The sequence below is a fragment of the Aotus nancymaae genome, unplaced genomic scaffold, assembly GCF_030222135.1.
Source record: "Aotus nancymaae isolate 86718 unplaced genomic scaffold, 86718_ANA_hifiasm-v0.15.2.pri h1tg000059l, whole genome shotgun sequence".
Taxonomy (NCBI): Eukaryota; Metazoa; Chordata; class Mammalia; order Primates; family Aotidae; genus Aotus; species Aotus nancymaae.
In genome coordinates this window covers 45,172,326-45,188,678 of record NW_026988473.1, presented here as the reverse complement: position 1 = coordinate 45,188,678, position 16,353 = coordinate 45,172,326, and positions in this window count along the sequence as shown.

The following is a 16,353-nucleotide window of genomic DNA, read 5'->3' as shown; positions in this document are numbered from 1 at the left end:
GTGGAAATCAGCAAGTTAGTTAGGCCTTTCTGTTTCACTGGTTTGTGACCATCCCTAGGGGCTGACGTTACCCCCACAGAGTATGTGTCACAGGATCTCCAGCCACAGAATATCTACCTACTGCCTATTGCAAATGCCTATTAAGAGATTCCTTAAAATTCTTATTAATAATCTAATCAAAAAAATAATTGTGAGAGATCGTTGCTAAACCTTGTCTCTAATTTCTTACCAAAGGCCAGTGGAGATAACACAGGATGGTTATTGGGACTGTGGGTGGGAGGCAATGCTGTTGAGGCACAAGGAGCTGTGGAATATCACCTATGGGATGCCTGAGGTCAACCCTGTCTTTGCAGCACCATGAGGCTTACAGTTTTTGGTCTGGCCACAGCTGTTATGCAGTACAGGTACTTGGTTCTGGAGTGGGCCCCCTGCCATCATTTATTTTCAGAAAGGATTAACTTTAATTACAAAAATACCCTCCAATTCACTTAAATTAAAGAGCATTCCTTCTTTGGCATTCTTCCCCTGGCTACACAGTAGAGGAGAGCTGAGTTACCCCTGATGCAGACTGACTGCACTGATGAGATGTTTCCTACTCCACCACATGCCAGTGCCCCTTGAGAAATAATAGGTGGGGGATTCTCAGGAATAGCTATAAGTCTTTCTGGACACAGAGCCTCCCCTGTGGCACTTTATTATGTTCCCTTAGCTCACAAAGAGAAATACCCCCTCCCGCTCCCTGCATTTCCTCTTTGAGTGATAGAAAACAATCAACAGTGTTTGGCTTTTATCATGACAGGAAGGTTTGGGGAAGCAGGAAGTGAAGGATTTCGCTCTTTCATGGCTGAGATCTTATCTGCAGTACTCAGGATGGAATGGGTGAATACCCTGTGCAGGGCTCTGACATTTCTATGTGCAGAACATTAATGGTTTTAACAGAGAATAGCAATCCTGTGCCAGAATCAGAGCTTCTTTCTGGGCCTTTGGGAACTGAACTGAAGTTCCAGAACTTCTGTTCTGGAACTGTTCTTGCTCCCCTTCTGTTCTTGAATGGCTGCAGCCCTGGCCTGGACCATGGGTGTTGTCCCAGAGAGCTCCCAACAGAGTGATGCAATCAGTGCAAATGTGCCTCCTTTGCATGTTCTATTATGTGCACTCTCAGTCTGTTTCATCAGAAGAGGAGGAAGTGAGAGTCAGAGGAAGCGCCAAGCTGAGCCATATTGGAGCCTGAGCTAAAAGAAAAACGTTGATAATACTGATCTTGCCTTATTGAAAATTTGATGTTTTGTTCATAATGGGTTTTTGCCTCAGTTTTGATTTGAAAGTGTTGCATTAAAGTATTATCTTGATTCTGAGCTTCTTGGAGCCCTCTTAAATTCTGTTCCCAAGGTGAATTATTCACTTGCCTTATTTTAGTCCTCATGCTGGGAGGTAGGGTACCCAAATGAAGACTTTGATTACAAAATGGTGAGTAGAAACTGTGTTTGTGCACTTGGGCACTTCTGGGTAAGATTAGGAACCTTATGAAAGTCTCCCTGTGACCACTTTAAAAAGTCCTCCCCACCCCACTGCCTGAAGTTCAGTCTTTACAAATTAATTTATCCGAATTGAACATTCCATGTAGCAGGCTAAGTTGGAAAATGCATTCCCTGGTGGAGGGAGAGTACAGTAATAGGAAGTTCCTAAAACTGCTTATACATGCATGAATTTAATCCCACATTTGTAGGCAAGACTGAATGGGAGACATGATGATATTGATTTATTGGAGGTGGTTGCATGGTGATGACGGTGGTGGGTGTGGGGATTTAAGAAGAGGATGCAGAAGGGGAAAGGAAGTTTCACAGAGAAACTTCTTTTCCTTCACAATTTTTCCAAAGGCTAGATCAACTTAGAGAGATCACATTTCAGAACCAGGGGTTATTCTTGCCACTTCCTAGGGATGCTCAACTAACCAATCCTTGCCACTTCCTCCCATCCAGCTCCCCACTGAGCCATCTTCTGTTCTTCATATATTGCATTCCTTTCCTTGGGTTTCAAAAAAATAGAAATCTAAAAGTGCATGAACAGTTCGTGATCTTGTTGAAGACCCTCTTCCAAATGTAGTAACAGAGAGTCAGAGGAAGTTTAGTGTTCTGTCCAAGGTCACACAAGATAGCACCAGTAGAACCAGAATTCTGGGCTCTTGACTTGCCATGCATTCTTTCAGCCACTCCCCACAAATGTATTGGGCACCTACTAGATTAGGTGCTGGAGATATAATGGTGAGCAAAGTCAGTCATGGTCCCTATGTTCCTGGGATTTACAGTCTACTGATGGATACCAAGACCAGTCAAATAATCACGAGTAAATTTATTATTTATGTTTTCAAACATTACTATGTTTTCAAGATGCCAAACATTTCTGTTTTCTGAAGTAAAGAAACAGTTCTACAAGTGTGCAAAACACAGGAAATGTGATCAGTCTTGGGGGTCAGTAATTATAGTCTGCACCAAACAACCAGCTTATACCCAGGGACTTTCCCATGATTGTGTTCATGGAAGATGTTACTAAAATTCTTCCCTACCAACTGGTCTCATATGGGACACTGAGTGAAGGGAAAGGAAAGTAACAAAATCTGCTATTTAAAATTCATGAATATCACTCAGAGAGACATTTAAGTCTTAATTTAAAGCTTTCTTACTTTTGCTTTGCAAATGAGTTTCATAAACATTCTTATATTGTGCTTCTGAAAACAGTAGATTTGAAGAAGCAAAGTAAACAGTAGATTGAATTGTTGTTAGAGATAACCACACCAACAATTCTGGAGACAGCTGACAATCTGATAATAAAAAAGGAAACTATAATTATAAAATATAGATGTAACAAACCAAGAAGCACAGAAGTCTGAGATCATTTAGGGTAGAGAATATCAATCCCACACATCTCAAAGCCTGAGAGCATCATGTGTATGACAACAGAACACATTAATTCATGTTCTCATTAAATGAACAGCCTCATCAAAGAAGATTAAAATTATATAAGAACATTCTAATTTAAGAGTACAGGGAAGTGTATTGTATTTTTGAAAGATATGGCTAAATTTCCAAAACAGAAAGAAAAAATCCTTAGCACTTAAAGAATTAACTTCGGTTATTTAGAAAATGTTCTTTGGGAGCCCTAATACCCTGATGGTGATGAAGGGGGCCTCCTAGCAGTGGCTTGCAAGTTTAGTGGGGATGCCTCCAGCCCCTCTCTCCCTGGTTTTACAGGTCAGTACCCTCAGAGGACACAAGAAGAGAGTCATCTGGCCTTTGCCTCTGAACCCCCCCAAAATTTTTAATCATTGTGGAATGTAAATTGAGAAATTCTTTAGTGTCATTTGAGGAGGTTGTCTACCTCTCAGATGTGAACAACCTGGGCCTGTATCTGGGTACTGTATCTTGGGTCATCACACTCAGATCATGTTCTTCAACAACTTTGAAAATTGTCTTCTGGTCTTCAGAAGGGACATTTGCAGATGGTTGGTGGTACAGAAGGTTTATTTCTCTGGGGTTTTAGAGACTGGTATTTTAAACATCAGATAGAAAATAGAGCATTTTCTGGGCCTGCAGGAGAAGGTCAGTTAGACTTTCCACAGGAATACCCAGCTTTCTAATTTCTACGCATCCTTACACCTACCCTCCTCAGGCCTGCTCCAGACTGCCTCTGTTCGAGAGCTTTATCCAAATGCTCTGGCCCATAATTCCTCTCTGCTTGTGAGCCCCTCCAGCATTTACACTTCTTATCACCTAGCTCAGCATTCACCTTGCAGGGCTTTCTCTTTTACATTTATCATTTAATGAGAATGGCCCTAGACTTCTGGAGGATAGGATCCCTGTATTACTCTTCCTCTAAACCTTAACACCCTCACATGTGGTTAGGCACATCGTGGGCCCTGAATCCATCCTGGATGATTGGCTGGGTCTACCTGAGATAGTCTCTTCCATCAAGACTCCTCCTTAGAGGGCCCTCTGGGGGGTATTTCAAGCCAGTTTTTAGGCTCTAGCAGAAGATCTGTTTTGCCCCTTGGGGATTCATCAGACAACCGCATTGGGAAGCTTTTGTCTACAGAAGCACATGGTGCTATCCACAGAGAACTTGTTCACAGAGAAGCAAGGGCCCAGACACAATGCAAGCCTCTTTTAAAGAAGAAGGAATAATCCCTACTAGTCTGAAGGACATAGTGCTCCTCACCGCCTTTTCCTGTCTCTTCTGAGAATTGTATACTTCTCCTGTCCAGGCAATGGGGCAGTAATTTTCCTGATTATGCATCACACCACAATGACACATTCTTGAACCTCTTAGCTATACTTCTGGAAGCCATAGCATGACCTGATATTATAAAAGTAGTGTAGGGTTCACATGGCACACCATTTACAGCAACATTATAGAATTTCAAAATTGGAAGAAATATCCAAAAGCTGTATTTTACATTCAGATGTGGAAGTTGAGGCCTGAGAGGACAAATGACTCACTCAAGGTTACACATTGAACTGGTGGCAGAAAAAAAACAACATAATGTATTGACTCCTAGGGCTGTGATTTTTCTTTCTTTCTTTTTTTTCCAGGCTGTCTCAACTATGTGAGAGTGAGTATAAACCTATTCAGATTGGATATCTAATACTATTCAATCTGAAATCGAGTTGCTTGCTTTTTTTTTTTAACCCACATAACTGAAAGCCATGCTACTAAACACTATAACTTAGCCTTCACTAGCTTCCTTTTAAATGATACCTCTGACATATATGTTGCCATGGTAATGATTGCTTAAGATATCTTTCAGGAATGGCAGTCCCTGTCCAGTTCAAACCAGTTGAAACCCTCTGGCTGAGCCTGCACAGATGCCTGAAAGGTGACCTTTTGATGTCAGAGGACCCAAAACTCCACCCTTAGATCATGCTAATTATGCCATTTTTTGAACATATGTCCTGTGAAGAGCCATGAACTTTGACTGTGCTTAGTGCAGGATCAATGATTACCTCATTTTTCCCCACTGCCAATTATCTTTCCACATGCTTTATATCACCCTGCTTCTTTATTTAATAAGTATCCCTAAGTCTTATTTTCAGGAAGCTGGATTTGAGAGCTGTTCTACTGTCTCCTTCTCTGGCTGTCCTGTGAATAAATTTTTTCTCTACTGCAAAACTTGTCATTTCAGTAATTGGCTGTCTGCATGACAGGTAGAATGAACATGGTTTGGGATTAAATCTAAGTCAATTTGCAGATCTTTGAGTTCCAGGTTAAGCAAAACAGGTTGATTTATTTAAGCCGATTTGTCAACACAGAATAAAATAAGTAGAGAAAATTTTCTGCTATTGCAAATTTCTCTTTTACTTTAATGAATTTAGCTATTTAAAAATTTCTATGACTTACTCTGAAATAAGTGGGGAAATACATATTTTTCTCCTGCAAAACGAAGTTTCCCACACAGTATCTTTGGATAATTTATATTCTGTCATGATGTCTTTCATTACAAATCGGTCTGGTTGAAGCAGAAAGACCTGGTTATATTTTCTCTTGAATACATTCATTGCCCTAGGGAACCAGATGTCTTAGCAAATATAGCAGGAATATGAGAAGTTTGTGGGCTAATACATTTTAGTTAAAAGCCTATGGTGAATATTATTACTGAATTCAAGTTTAATAATTGATAAAACATAAATATCTAATGTTTGGTTTCCAGTTGTAGTTTGGGTACTTTTCATTATACTTATGTGTTGATATCTTTAGAACACAATCTTATAATTAAATACAAATTATCCCTGGGTTTGCTTGTGGTAAAGCTATTTAAACAGTGTTACAATAAACATCCTCTTTCATACAGTATTCTCTATGTCTGAAAGAATTTCCTTGGTGTAGATTTCCAAATTCTGAATTATTAGATTATTGCCAAATCACTAAGCCAAATCCTCATCTAGGTATCCTACTACCTGGATTCGATAGTCTACCCTACTCAAAGAGAAGTAGTATAGTTCTCTTTTTATTATTATTATTATTATTATTTTTTGTTTTTCACCAACTGCTCAAGTATTTCTAAGTAATATAGTTCTCTCTGATAATAACCTAATACACAGCAAGCTAGCAATCATTTTATTTCCTTTTAAGTTATCTCTCAATAGGCCCTTTGATAGAAGGCTTTTGGCTCTCTCCTTCAAAAACCATAATCTCTGTACAATTTGGAACACTCCAGTTAATTAGAGATCTTTAAACTGTGTCAACATAGAGAAAGGGCCAGGTTTTATATTGTCTTACACATGGATTGGTCTAAAAGCAGTATTTTAACCTAAGCTCTAAAGTACAATTTTACAGTAATTATTATCCTAGGGCAAATGAAAATTTTGAAAAAATGCATTTTGGCTATGTGACATTAATTTCAGAACTTCATAATATGGTCTCAGCTATGAATCTAATAATATCCTAGAACTTACATATAAAGTTAAAATCAATTTAAACCACTTATTTTTTCTTTGTAAAGATTTGTTTCTGAGAGAATATGTATATGTGTGTGTGGTGTGTATTCTGGCAATAGTGGTATTAAATTTCTGAAGAGAACAAAAATTTGTTAAAAATATTATATAAATAATCCTCTCAGATTATTTTAGAATATATTAGAAAATAGAACTTCTATCTTATAATTAAATATTGAGAATTAGCCATTACTGCCCAAATAAAAGTTATGAAAATAGTTAAATACCAAACTACAAGTAAGATACTTATGGATGTAATACGTTTACTTTCTTTCTTTCTTTCTTTCTTTCTTTCTTTCTTTCTTTATTTATTTATTTAGAGAAGGGGTTTCACTCTTGTTGCCCAGGCTGGAGTGCAATGGTGCAATCTTGGCTCATTGTAACCCCTGCCTCCCAGGTTCAAGTGATTCTCCTGCCTCAGCCTCCTGAGTAGCTGGGATTATATAGGTGCCTGCCACAACCAGCTAATATTTTTTTTGTATTTTTAGTAGAGATGGGGTTTCACCATGTTGGCCAGGCTGGTCTTGAATTCCTGACATCAAGTGATCCACCCGCCTTGGCCTCCCAAAGTGCTTGGATTGCAGGCATGGCCACCGTGCCCACCCATACATTTACTATTTAAAAAGTTCTTAAAAACATACAAGACAACTTTGAAATTCCAAGAAATTATTAAACAAAGGCCATGAGTAGATATATAATTCATTAAAGAGGAATTTACAATGGGTAAACAAACATGAAAAGGCACAGCTTCACTCATAATAAAAAAATGCAAAATAAAATATCTCTGAAATCACAGCAACTTAATTCAGAAAAGCCAAAAACCAGACATAACTCAGGTATATATCAACAGGAGAATCAATAAATAACTGCGTATATTCATGCAATGGAATACTACTCAGCAATAAAACAGGAGAGGAAAACCTGCTGGTATACAAAACAATATGGATGAATCTCAAAAACATGCCAAAGGAAAAAAATGTGTAACTCAAAGCATACATACTGTATGAGTCCATTTATATGGAGTTCTGGAGTTGCCTTTAGTAAACTATGATTTTTTAAAAATTGAAAATGGTAATTGCCTCTGGGAAGGTGGGGGCAGGTATTGGGGGCAGGGTTTGATGGAAAGGGGCATGAGGCAACTTTTTGGCATAATGGTAACATCCTATTTTTTTTGTAGGTGTATGCAGTTTTCAAAATGCATCAAACTGTATACTCAAAATGTATGCATTTCATTGTATTGAAAGTTTTTCCCTAAAAAGGACCATCAAGTGAATATTGAACTCTATTTAAGATATGCATACTAACGTGTGTAGAGGTGGTGTGTCCTGCTGAATGCAACTTACTTTGAGATAAGTTAAATATAATATGCATTAATGCATATACAGAGGGATGAATAGATATCTAAATATGTGTTAAAGCTAATATAGCAAAATTTTAAAGTCTAGGTATTGGTTACATGGGTATTCATTATATGAGTTCTTCAACCTTTCTGAATTTTTCAATTTTTTCTTAGTAATTTGCTGGCAAACAAACTCTGAAGTACTATTTTGCCTATTAAATAAGAATAATATTTTAAAAAATATAATGAGCAGAAAAAAATTTTAAACCCACAATAATGGCCATGATGCCATGAAACAGATACTCCCTTGTCTATTGATATTTGATATTGATAATAAAATATCTAATTGATTTTTCTGAAGAACAATTTAGCAATTTCTATCCAAGCCACAAAAATGACCTACCTCATCTAATAATTCTATATATAATCTACACCAAGAAATAATCTCAAACATGGAAAACTCTGAAGAAAGATGTTCATTATAATATAACTTATATAGGAATAAGTTAGAAACCTAACTGACCAACAAGAAATCAATAGATAAGTTTCTATCCCTTGTTGTCACAGAAAATTTGAGATTCTAGTAATAAAATTACAATGAAATAGTAAAATAGATATAGAAATAATGACTGTTGAGGGAAATGAAATTATAAAGTAAAATACATCTACACTTGAAATATTATACATAGTTAAAAGGCATAGTTATGAAGACAATGCAGTTTCACTGAAAATGTCTGTGATGTGATAGGTACAAAGTAGACAAGTGTGTATATATACGCTATAATTACAGCTGTGTGAAAGTGGTACATGTCTGAAGCTGTTTGTAGTGGATGCTGTTGTATACTGCCCAAATCCCACTTTCAGGACTGAGGCTTGCATTACTCCAGCCCCACTGGAGTATGGTGGCTGAAAGCTATCAGATGAGTCAATTTCTGAGAATGGCTCTCAGCCAGAGGGAGTTGTGTTGATCAAGGTCTAGATCCTTCCTCGGAAAAATTCTCATTGAATGGATGGTTGAGGGCAGGACCAGCTATATAAATTGCAAAGTCCAATGAAAAATGAAAATGTGGGTCCTCTTGCTCCAAAATTATTAGGAACTTCATGAAAGTAACAGCAGAGCAATAAACTAAGCATGGGGTCCTTCTGAGTGTAGGGGCCCTGTGTGATTGCACAGGTAATATGCCAATGAAGCTGGCCCTATTTCAGTGAGGCATAAAGGCTCAGGCCCCTTGCCTGAAGCTGGTACAACTCTGAAGTTCCAGCCCAGCTCTAGAGCTCCCTGTGAGATAGGTCTTTCCTGTACAGTTCAACTTTTCTCTCTGTCCTACTTTCTTCACTCCCTTATAGGTGTTGATTCCAGGGATTCCTCTCAATTGCCTTTTGCCATACAAATCTCCAACTCAGAGTTTGCTTCCCAGGAAATCTTACATAACACACTATTGTTAAAGCAAAATAAATGAGCATAAAATCCAGGAAGGAAATACAGTAAATGTATAAGAATAATTTTTTCTCTTCTGAATTTGAGTATAAGTTTTTAGTGTATAAGTTTACATGACATTCAAAATAAAAATAACCTCCAATTTAAAAAATGATAGTTTCAAGAAAATACACAAAAGAATTGAAAGCATAGACTCAAATCGATAATTGTATACCTGCCACATGCTACAACATGATGAATCCTGAGGATATTATGCTAAGTGAAAGCCAGACAAAAAAGGACAAATGTAGGATTTTACTTATATGAGGCACCCAGAAAAGGCAAACTCATACAGACAGAAAGTATCATAGAGGTTACCAGGGACAGGTAGAAGGAATAGTGGGGATTATTGTCAAATACTGTTTTCATTTGGGATGACAAACAAATTCTGGAAATGGATAATGATGATTATTTGCACAACATTGGGAATATAATTATTGCCACTAAACTGTATGATTAAAAATGTTAAAATGGTGTTAAAAGGATTCTGTTCCTGCTTACAATTTAGAAAGCAGCAAAGGCATATCACTCCCACCCTAACAATGAGAAAAAGCTGAATAATCTACAAAATAATACTTTTTTGGGCCCTCCAGAAAGCTGAAGTCACAAGGCAAACTGAGTCACAAAGTATACTGATTCAGAAGGGTAAAAAGCTCCTCCAAGAAGAAATGGATCACATGAATTGTTTCAACTTTGGAAGAAGAGGTGGCACTTGAAAAAGCTGGTAAGCAGGACTGGATTTGAGTGAACGAGTGTGTGGGCATCATCCAATTGGTTGAGAGATTGGTCGAACAAAAAGATTGGGGAAGGTTGGATTCACCCTCTGTCTGCCTGACCACTTGAGCTGGGTCATTGGTCTTCTTATCTTGGGGCCCATGGTTCTCAGGACTTCAAGTCCAGACTGGAATCTGTACCATTGGCTCTCAGGCCTTTGAACTACACCACCAGCTTTCCTGGGTCTCCAGCTTGCAGATGAAAGATGGTGGAACTTCTCACATAATTGTGTAAACCAATACTTAATAATAAATATAATAAATTACACACACACACACACACACAGTCTGTTTCTCTGGAGAACCCTGAATACCACAGAAATCAAGATAAATAAGTGCAATAGCTATGGACAAAATCGTGTCTTTCCAAAATTCATGTTGGAGACTTAACCCCCAATATGATGGTATTTGGATATGGGGCCTTTGAGAGGTAATTAGGTTTAGATGAGGTCGAGAGAGTGGGAGCCCCCATGATGGGATTAGTGCCCTTAGAAGAAGAGATACCAACAAGTTTACTTCTTTTTTGCTGCCATGCGAGAACACAGTAAGAAGGCAGCCATCTGCAAACCAGGAAGAGAGCACTCACTGGAAACCCAATGGTTGGACAACTTGATCTTGGACTTCCCAGTCTCCAGAACTGTGAGAAATTATAGCTACTTAGTCTATGGTATTTTGTTATGGCAGCCCCAAATGACTAAAACAGCAATATGATTAAAAATGAAAATTAAAAATCCATAAAAAACAAAATATCAGCATTTTAATGAAGACATGACAGGAGGTGGCATTTACACGAGCTGGCCTCACCTCACCCGATTCCTGGCCCTCTCAGAGCCTATTTCACGTTTAGATATGTTATTTTGTTTGTCCTGGATTTTTTTTTTTTTACTCATTTTTATCATTAAAGACATTATGTTAAAATATTACTCCGGATTTCTGAGATTCTTGGCACCCCTTTAAATTTTGCAATGGAAACAAATGCCATACTCATCTTACCCCAGTTCTGGCCTTGCAGGACACCTTTATAGAGAAATTGATTTTGTTCACCAAATAAAACGAAGCTAGTCTTTGCCCCAGCAGTTTGCTTTCCCAGCTAAGGAAAGATCAGATATAAAATGCAGATGTGCTCTGGATTTATTCTTGGTTGGGGGATTGCACCCAGGCAGTAGCAACAAAACGGTTTTGATTTGCTGGGTTCGAACCTAATTGATCCCCGCGTTTCCCTATTGCTCGCTATGCTTAGGTCTGGCGTGGTCCATTGGCTTCTGACAGGGTGGCTTTTATTTTGGAAGTCTGAGGACGCACTGGACTGTCAGCACATGGGGATTTCTGGTTGAGCAGTTTTCAGGGAATGAAATCAGTTCCTATGCGCTTTTTCTGGGAGCATTTGCTGAGCGCCAGCCTTAGAAAAGGTTGCCCTTCTGGGCCATATTGCATAAGGAGCAAGCAAAGCGTCTAAGAAGCGCCCCCTGCCGGCGGCGGAAGCGCGGCGGCCAGCGGACCGGAGGACCCCGGGGCAAACCCGCCGCCCAGGTGCATAGGTCCAGGGGCTCCACGGCCGCGGGTGTCAGGACCTAATACACCAGGCCGAATTCTTCGGCCTGACCAGGTGGCGGGTCTTCTAGATCGCGGTAGCTAGGTCCGGGAGGCGGCGGGGCTCGCTGTGCCTCTGGACCTACGCTCGGCTCCAGGGCCCGAGGCCTGCAAAGCGTCCATTTTGGAAAGAAGTTTCACTTGCAGGGAGGGCAAGTGTGTACAGAATGATGGTCAGTGTGTCCGAGACGTGAATGCCAACCGAGACTGCGTCCGTTGGTGGCGTGTGTGCGGGTCCTTCGTGAGGGTGCTTCTGGCAGTCACAGTCCGCGAGTTAGCGAGGAGATGGCTGGGAGGCGGCGAGGCCCCGCTCACCCCAGGGCCGCGCATTTCGAACACCTTAAGCAGGGCTGAGTTCCTTAGCATCGGATGAGAGTGCATATCCTTAGCTGAGTACAGACACCTGGTAGCCTTCGGGCCTGCAGAGCCCCTTGTGTTCCGTTGGAGGGCGCTGCAGGACAGGCTGTGGTGCGTCCGGGCTTTTACCTCAGGTAGTCGGCAGCAGGTGAACTATCCTGGACCGGCAGGCACAGGGCATCTCCACAAACAGAGCTCCTCGGCGCAAGGCCGCTGTGCAAACGGTCTCCAGAGGGGCTGCCCTCGCCCTGATGGATGGGCAGGAAGGCGTGTGCGTGTGTGCGTGCGTGCGTGTGTGTGCGCACGCGCGCACGCGCGTTGGGGTGGAGCGGGATTGTCGGAGGCTGCAATGAGAGGTGGCTTGTTATCCTGGGAGGGGGCACCGCAAAGGGCTTCACTCCCCCTGGGTGAGTCTTCTGGAGGTTGCTGTCCTGTTCAGAGCGCCAGTCTTAGTGGTACCACTGCTGGAGAGCCCGCGGGGGTCCGAGTCCGCCCACTGTGGGCCTGTATGATCTTTCCATTAGCCTAGCCCGTCGTCTACATCTCCCCTGGACGCTCCCCTTTGATCTGGAGGCGCTGTTTCAACGGCTGTCAGTCTCTAAAAGGGTAAATTCGGTTCCAGTCATTTTTTCAGTGGACCCTTATTCCTAATCCTCCCTCTCCTTTCAGCTGCTGGGCACCTCTCTCGGAGGCGAGCTCCCTGCTTGGGGCGGTCACGGTGCCATGGCGTACCTTGCGCGGAGAGGCCTACTTCGGTGGCGACCTGAGCTGAGTCCAGCACTGCGGTGGCGTGTGTGCCCCTTGGGGAACAGTCCCTAAATCAGGGTAGGGCAGCAGGGGATCACAAGGAGATGGGTTTGTCCAGGGGTCTGGCCTTCGAGGAATGGATGAAGCACCCGCATCTACGTTCAGGTGAAGCTGCAGAACTCAGTCCCTACGGATGGTAGGAGCTGACTGCGAGCAAGAGCCTTGGGCTCTGTACCTGTCATTAAATGTCCTTGGGACTAGGAACGTGCAGAGGAAGTGTGTGTGTGTGTGTGTTTCTCTGGGCTATTGAAATAACAACCTTGCCCTGGGAAAGAAAACCCCAGCTCTCTCAGTACCTAAGAGGGCAGTGAGTCCTCCTTCTTCAGCCATATTGGGCAGATAGCCTTCCTGGTATACTAGACCCATAGGATGGGGCTAAGGCCCTTCAACCCCAAGCGAAACCTCAACACACTCAGGCCTGGGCATCTCTCCCTGCTCTGTCAACCTTCCAACCACTTACATTCATGAATGCCTTCAAACTTGAAGACACCCCATTGGGGCGATGAGGTCTAGAGAGTGTCCAGTTACTTGCTTGAGGTTACACAGAAACAAGCAGGACAGGAAACCTGGCCTATAGCCTTTCTGCCACACTAACTTCTTGAGAAGGGCCCCAAAAGACATGAGGAACTCTGGGAGACGCTCTAGAGAGCCCCCTGAACAAACAGAGCTGTGTGGATCCTGGAGATTTAAATTCCTGTGAAGAACAAAGGCAAGGCAGACTACAGGAGGGGCAACTGTATCCCCCACCCCCAGCTGTACATGTTGTTCTAGGCCCTGGGGAAGGGTGCATGGAGAGATATTTCATGGGGAGGTGTGAAGAAATGGAAAGACTTGAAAATGGGGCCTGAAACCTGAGGAGACTTGGGGACTCCTAGTTAGGAAGTGCCTTTGGAAAAGCTATGGAAAATGGGGGGAGCCCAAGACATCCTCTAAACAGTCCAGTATAGATGGGAAGAAGGATCTAGGCTGGTAGGCATGGTAGGGAAGAAAGCAGGTATTCAGAGCAGAAGCTCTGTGCAGGAATACATACCATGCTTTTGCCTTTAGCTCCAGGTGTGAACATGCCAAAAACTTAGCTGAAGCTGGCTTGGTCCCCCTCACTAGAAGGTGAGGAAAGACCCTAATATACCAGGTACCTCAAATGACTGAAAAAGGCTGTGACAGTGACCCCAGCTGGGGATTGACTGCTTGTACCTAATGGCGGGATCATTTTTCTTGTTACAGAGAGCTGTCAGAGGCTCCCAGAAGTTCTACTGCTTCCTGGCTCTCAGTCTTGGTCCTATGCCAGGTGGGCAGCCTCTAGGCAGCACCATTCAGGTGAGACAGCTTGGAGCCAGGGGCCCCTCCGCTCCCACTGCCCCTGAGACCAGACAGCTCTGTGGCTCTGAAGTCATGCGTGGCTCCTGGTTAATCAGTGCCCACAGGTGGACCCTGACCTTATGCCTTATCCCCTGAGACTCACAGTGGCCACATCCCCAGGGGAAGAAACAGAGACCAGGAAGCCTGGCTGCTTATCCTGGGGAGGGGCAGACAGGGACTCACAGCCTGTTGAGTTTGCTTCTCCTCCACAGGTCAGCCCTGGAGCTAGCAATTCAGACTGGCCACACTCAGTGAGGAGGAAGCGTGCCTCCCACTGGCTGCACTGGTGCAGGACTATGTGCAGATGAAGACCAGTGAGCTGGAGAAGGAGCAGGAGACAGAGGACTCCAGGTGAGGCTCCCCAAGCACCCAGCACAAGGCCTCCTCTCCCGTAGCATACCAAGAAGGCAGACCCCAAGAGATAGGAGAGAACACACTGGCAAGGGGTACAGCAAGCTGATTTTTTCAGGAGGACTTGGGTCCCAGCCTTTCTCAGGTTTCAGGGGAGACAGAGGTCCCAGTGCAGCTGGGAGGACTATGGTTAGATACAATAAAAACCTCCATTTCTGAAAGCTGTTAGAAAGTGAAATAGGAGGTATGGAATTGCTCACTGTGGGAATTGCTCTTGCAGTACTGGGAGGTATGTATCAGGAGATTTTAGAAATTTGGCTCCACCTCATTAATCTGCATATGACATTCTTTCACAACTGCACAGAGCCTTCATTTCACATTTGCAAGGTGAAGGTGAGGCCCTTGCAGGGGACGGGGACAGGTAGAGCAGTGTCTGAGGTAGGTTTGAGCCTTTAGATGTGTGGCATCTGCAGAGATGTGCATGTTGTCAGGAGGCCAGGGAGAGCACCCTTCCCCAGATCCACATCCCTGTGCACCTTGAGCCTGAGCAGAGACCAGCCTCTGGCCTGGCCCCAGCACTACCTGGGCAGAGGCATGTGTTGCACCTGCATTCGCTTTGAGAGCCCCACTGTAAAGCATGAAGGACTGAACAGCATGTGGAATGCCAAAAAAAGTCACCCCTCCCCACCTAGCCCTTTCCATGTTGCCCTGGCCCACTGCACTTCTCAGCTCTCCTAATGGAGGATGTGTGAGCTCCTCTCCTGCCTGCCCCTCCTGCTCCCACTTGACATGCCCCTGCCTGATTCAGCCTTCTGAGTGACTGCTCACAGGGACAACCCCTGGTGTATGGTACTGTCTAGCATGTTCTTTCCCTGTAGCCTGACAGCCCCAGATCTAAGCAGTGTGGTCATCTGAGCACTCGCAGAACAGCTCACATGTTCTCTGTCATTGACTTCACAGCTGAAATGCCTGGCAAGAAAAGGGACATAGCCAGTGGCTTGCAGAGGGACCACCCCCAACGTGGTATACCAGGATAACATCTGAACCCCATTCAGTTCTTCTGATTTTCTCTCTTGCTTCTTGGGGTCTTGCTATGTTGCCTAGGCTGGGCTTGATTCTCCACTTTGGCCTTCCCACTATATGGTTCCTCTCTGATTGCTCTTTAGGCTGGTATTGGAGACTTTGCTTATGTTATAGAATATCAGGGACTTCAGAGTGGGATAAGAGAGAGTGGCATTCACAGAAAGGATAGATATTAGAGAGTGTGAGGGCAGCTCCTGAATACTGGTAGGCACATCCCTCATTTCTTGTCATCCGTCTAATGTAACTATATCTAAAAGGCCCTGAGCCATGGTGGTCATTGCTCTGGCCCACATCCCAGCCTTGAGGCTATGCTTAGACTTAGAAGTAATGTTAGCCCAGGGTGACTCAATCCCAAACTTGGCAGATGGTTCCTGTGAACCAGCTCAAGCAGCAACAACTGGTGTGCTGAGGAGCAGGTAAGCATTTCTGAAAGAGGATGCCAGACTTTTTTTCTGGGCTTCGTCATATAACTAACACTTTGGGGACTTTTAATTTTCTCATGGAAGTGTGTTTGATGCCTGTCCTTGGGGTATAGCTTCTAGAGACTCCCTACATGCCACACAGTGGGTCTGGGAGTAATTCTCACTTTCACTGTAATTCTTCCAGCCTTTGTCATTAACCTTTTGCTGGCATTGAAGAAACTGTAATTTTTGGATGGGAATAGCAGGATTTCAGCATATGCCCGATAGGCAGGAACCAGGAATCTCACTGGGTTCTGGGTTTTCTGTAACA